Source organism: Sinohyriopsis cumingii, chromosome 4 (assembly GCF_028554795.1).
Source record: "Sinohyriopsis cumingii isolate HCF-2022 chromosome 4, ASM2855479v2, whole genome shotgun sequence".
Taxonomy (NCBI): Eukaryota; Metazoa; Mollusca; class Bivalvia; order Unionida; family Unionidae; genus Sinohyriopsis; species Sinohyriopsis cumingii.
Window position 1 is genome coordinate 84977027 of NC_142964.1, and position 6000 is coordinate 84983026.

At 35.6% G+C, this 6000-nt stretch overlaps 1 protein-coding gene across 1 annotated transcript in view; it reads right to left on the reverse strand.

Annotated features, from left to right (window-relative positions):
• Positions 1-4753, reverse strand: part of LOC149801580 (importin-11-like) — a 128595-nt gene extending 123842 nt beyond the window's left edge. Inside the window, exon 1 of the mRNA XM_089955813.1 lies at positions 4676-4753. The gene's annotated coding sequence lies outside the window, so the exon portion shown is untranslated. The remainder of the gene's footprint in view (positions 1-4675) is intronic.
• Positions 4754-6000: the final 1247 nt, after the last annotated feature.

Below are 6000 nucleotides of genomic sequence, written 5' to 3' on the forward strand. Positions count from 1 at the left end.
CAATAATTGAACTACTACTTTATGTTTAGGGAACAATCCACCAAAGTAATGTACACTTCATTTATAAGTGAAATGACTAATTTGCATATAAAATCCTGATTATTCACCTATACATCACTTATAAGTGACCAAAAAGTAAAGAGAATAGTCAACTTTCAAGCCCTTTATAACTGATGAACTTGGGTCACTGTGACCTAAATTTGAAAGGGGAATGTAGCACTCATCAAGATGCCTCCCTTTGCCAAGATTCATAATTCCATGTATTAAAATATGTATACAGGAGGAAACCTATGTGGTCACAAGTTACCTGCAAAATCTAACCCCAAATTAGTAAAAAATTAAATGAAGGTCAAAGTGACCTTCATTTGTTGTATGGGAGATACTAATATTAATGCATACAATCATCTAATTTGATCATTCTGGCATAAAATGAGCTTCACACTGAACTCAAGTCAGTGCAGCATGAAATATGCATCATTGTGTCCAACCTTTATGATCAGGGTCTAGTAATAATCAATGTGCATATGATTAGGGTCTAGTATTAATCAATGTGCATCCCTTCACAAAGCTGCAACAGCAAGTATACAAGGTGAAAAAAATCTATTTTATAATGAGCTAAAGGCAAACTCTTGCCACAGTAGCATTCTTTTACTAAAAGGGTGTTGTGTGGTGCTAAGAGATGCATCAAGCATAAAAAGAGCATAAGAAATAAACTTAAAATTGTATCAAAATGAGTGAAGTGTTAAATATGGGCCACATTGACCTACATCTGACAATGATGTAGAACTGATTATGACACATCCCTCACCAAGTTACATGAAAATAGGCATGAGTGAAAGAGATACCAATCTGTTAAGCTCAAAATACTTTATGAAATCAGAAAGATGAGGGTCAGACCCAAAGGCAGAATTAATGAGAACTTAAGAGTCTTAGAAGCGGCTGCCCTATGACCCTTAATAGTGGTCACTGAACATTATCTTTATTTGAAGAAGGAATCTGCAACTGCATTTAAAATTGGATAGCTAGGAGCAAACATTTCCTACTGCACCAATCACAGAAGATTCTCCACTTTGCATCATAAACCTTGCTCCTGGCTCAGATGATGCAGATGACAAACTTGCTTGAAAACTGTTCCTGGCAAATTGGTCACTTGAGATGAGCCAAGCAAGGAGATGAAAAATCTATGGACTGTTGTGGATGAGACCTCTGTGTTGCGACAACAGGTTGCTCCTATGTGGTAATCTCCTGGGCTCATCTACCAAAAGGTCGAGAAAGCCAATGAACCACATCCACTGGGGCCACAGCATGGCTACCAGAAAGAACTGAGCAATGGAGATCCTGGCTTGGTGGAGCACTGACAAAATAACTTAGAAATGAGGAAACGTGTAAATGTACAGATGAACTCACTTCAGAATGATGGTTCCACTGCCTAGGACCTCTGATCTGGTACTGGTCAGATATAAGAGTGGAGCTTGCTGGTCAGTCCCAAAGGAACAAGTCCACCAAAGGTCCACTCTGCAGCTGGAAATGTGACTGGTGCTGAGACCATTATACGAGGACCACACAATCCACTCTAGACAAACTATCCACCAGGATATTTCTATTGCCCAAAATATGGCAGACTCAGAAAATGATCTTCTCATAGGCAGCCCATCGAATGCAGTTCCCGACTTGCACACAAAGAAAAGGAACATGTATACCTCCCTGGTGTTTGAGGTACACTACACCTCACATATTTTTTGAGGTGAACATAATGCAATTTCACTTTATGAGGTTGATACACCCTGTAAGGCTAGGAACACTGCCAAAATTTCCAAGTTTTTTATATGAAGCATTGCTTTTCTTTGGCAAACATTTCTGAATAACTACTACCACCCTCTGGTTCCAGTAGTCTTACAATATTAGATGTATCACATCATATTTATGTTTTGGTTCTATGTCTTACTGCCTAAGTAATGGCCTTGAGTAGTGTGTTCCAAAATCAACTGAATGGAGTATGAGAGGTAAAATTTTAGAAATATTAGGAATATCTCATACACTTGGCATCCCATATTGACACTGCTCCACAAATTTAAATCTAATAGATTAGGCTTACTTAGCTGTCTTTATCCTGATGGCCTGATGGAATCAAAATCTGACAGTTGTAAATAGACATATTTTCATGTTCTGTTCAGCTGATTGATATGCGATGGAAACGATGGGAGCAAGGAATGCAAAAATTGGACTATGCTGAAGAATGTTTCTTCAATGAATTAAATAAAAATATACTAATATCGAAAAAAAGTGTTTAGGTAGTTTTGTTCGTCAAGATATTTATCATCATTTTAACTATTTTCAGCATTCCTGGCTTCCATAGCATTCCAACCAAGATGCTGGTCAAAGGAACTTAAAAATATGTCCATTTGCTTGTGTGAGAATTTGAATTTATTCCCCCCCCCCCCCCAACAAAAAGACATCTGGGTTAAGTAAAGTCTGCCTAATTCAACATGACTTTAATTTTTGGAAAAGCTTCAATATGTGCTGCCAAGTGTGTGAGATATTCATGAAAATTTGGTTCCTCATTCTGATGTCAGTCAACATCAGAAAATGCTATGCACTGCAAGGTCATTATTTAGGCACTAAGACATAGTACCAAAACATAAACAACATGTGACATGTCTTACATTGTGGGACTACTGGTTCCAGGTGTGCTCCCAATCCCAAATCTGTTGAGTCAGTGTGCAGAAAGGAGTGGATTTGGAGACATGAGGTATAAATTGGGTCCCAGGTGAGAAACCTTTCCCAATTTAGCCACTAACACGTGTTGGTGAAAATTGGCTCCCAGGGGGATCCAAGTTCACAGAGGGTCCTTGTCTAGTCTCCATTTTCCTGGACACAGGAACCAGAGAGGGCCCAAGTAAAGTCTTGCTAGGGAAACCAAGTCCACACACAGGTTCAAAATTCCTAGGAATGAGAGGTAAAAGCAAGCGAATAATGAGGCCATGGGGCAGAATTCTGTACTTAAGTTTTACATTGTTCGCCATTGCCATGAATCACTAAATGTAACTTATCTATGTAATTCATTCATTCATGAACTGCATGTATGTAATTCTTTATAGACTGCAAACATCATATGTTTTTTTGTCTTGTGTACAAATAATTGTTAATGTTATTAAAATTATTTGTTTATTTAGTCGATAGAAGAAGCACTCGTTGATCAGATGTTTTTATGTATGTTGTAAGCTAGTTCTATAATGTTAGATCTTGACCTAGTTCTACATGTAAGACCTCGATGCTGATATTTATGCTTTGGGCGTCAGGGTCTTACTGCCTAACTAACAGCGCTGTGTAGCATGTTTTGATGTCGACTAACATCATAAAGAAAGTCAAATTTTCAGGAATATCTCACACAACTGGCAACTAAAATAACGACACTTTTCTACAAAGTAAAGTCATAATGTTTTAGTCAGACTTTACTCGCTCTGATGTCTTTTCTCTAATAAATTCAAATTCTCACAAAAGAAATGGACCTGTTTTCAAGTTTTGTTGGCCTACATTTCAGTTGGCTGGAAAGCAACAAAAGCCGGGAATGTTAAGTTGAAATATTATTCTTAAACAAAACGAATAAAAATATATTAATGCCTATTGGAACCGTGAGCAACATTTGGTTTCGTTCAAAAAACACATCCCCACACATGAACCTACTTAAACATACTTTGGCCTACCTAGAACACCATCACATTTCAACAAATTCAAATGTATGTCAACGGGATATGAAAATGCATCTATTTGCTAGTGTCGGATTTTGATTCCATCAAGATAAAAAGAGCACAGTAAGTATATTAATTACATATCAATTTTTGGAAGAGAGTTGATATGGGCTGCCAAGTGTAAGATATTCCTGAAACTTTGACTACTCCTTCCGATGTCAACCAACATCAGAACATACTATACAAGCCTGTTATTTGGGTAGTAAGACAAAGCACTAAAACAATTTTTTAAAAAAAAGGTACTATGTCTTACATTGTAGGACTAGACCTTGACCCTGATATTTATGTTTCGGACGTCGAGGTCTTACTGACTGAATAACGGCGCTGTGTAGCATGTTTTGATGTCGACTAACATCGTAACGAAGTCAAATTTCAAGAATATATTGCATACTTCGCAGTCCATAACGACGCTTTGATACAAGTTAAAGTCAAGTTTTAGTCAGACTTTACTTACTCTGATGTTCTTTTCTAAATTTAAATTCTCGCACAAGCAAATGGACCTTTATTTCAAGTTTCGTTGACTTATCGTTACACGGCACCGTTATTTGGGCAGTAATACCTCGACGCCCAAAACGTAAATATCAGGGTCGCTGTCTTACATTGTAGGACTAGTTGTATGCATATCCACAGACTTTAAGATTACTTCAACATAAGCTTGAAGGTATTAAACAGTTATAAACCAGACTGTCTTTGTGAAACGTAATTACAATTCGAGATTCAAAATGCGTTACGATTTAGAATTTGTCGAACGCTGACTATAATAATAATAATAAAATAAATAAAAAATAACATTCGAGTGCCTTCTGCTACAAATTTGTCGCGTTGTAAAATATAGTCATTTCATTCTTGGAAGACAAATATCATTTTCATAACAAATTATGAAATGTGACTACTCGATAATTAAACAATGATTATTGTATGCATACAATTTGCATTTAATTTCTAGTCATCGTATCTGCCCGTCCACATGTGTACCACCATGTTGTTGTTGTTGTAGACTAAAATCCTACGCTTTATATTCGTAGCACCCCAGTTCTCAGGCTACATATTTGACGGAATGCTTGAAAAGGTTTGGAAAACGACTATAATAATAAATTTATTAACTTAAAACTGTTTGTTGACCAAACACACGCGCGCGCGCGTGTGCGCGATAGTGGAATAATGATTTAAAGGAGCAGTGCACAGTCTAAACATATGATGGTGGTATGTAGTACAGTGAACAGTAAATTAACTTAAATTTTGAGACAATTTACCGTACTGTTAGGTGGTCCCTGTTGTCTTTGCTCTGCAATAAAGTTTTTATTTGCCTTTTTAACATCATTGTCATCAAATTATTTTAATCCCTTTGTCGTCTATGTTTACCTAAACTTTAATGTAAAATGATACCTACAATAGCGTACAGTAGTTTGAAATTGTACAATAAATCACATCTATCACACACACACACACACACACACACACACACACACACATATATATATATATATATATATATATATATATATATATATATATATATATATATATATATATATATATATACATTCACTTGCAGTGAAGATGGGAAAACAATTTGTCTACCATCATTTGCTTATAGTTTTGGCAAATAAAATATGTTAATGTATTCTGTGAGGTAGTTCACAGAAGATAATAACTGTAAGGTTTTGAGATCAGCTTTTCGTCGCCTTTTTCGTTGTTAATTCTGTGCAACATAAAAGATAACGATTGTTTTTCCATTTTCTTCCAGATATGGGTGCTTACTTACGACAGAAGAATTTACGATCTAATATTCAAGATACAATTTTAAAATCAAGTAAACACAATAAAAATAATGAATGTCTATTTTATATTTGACAGAGCATTATGAGGAAATAATAGCATACAAACAGGGTGGTCTCTTATAATTCTTACAGAGTTTTATCCCCTTCAAACTGTTAAGACTAATATATTATTTCACGTTAATGCCAAATTTAACCCATGATAACGTTCACTGTATTAGAATCCAACCGTTTTACTGTAAATCCAACCTCCCTTTGCGACGAGTCATTGTGCTGTTTCCAATAAAAGATAATAAAATAATGTTTGTGTACTTTACAGTTTTAAAGATTGTAATTGGTCTACAATGGTTAATTATTTTAATATCATTATTATTAAACTACTATGCAATTATCCAGTCTTTCATTTTAGAAAAGGAGAACAAGAAAAAATTATGTCAGAAATGGGCAAGATAAGAAAATGTTTCTAGTCTCTC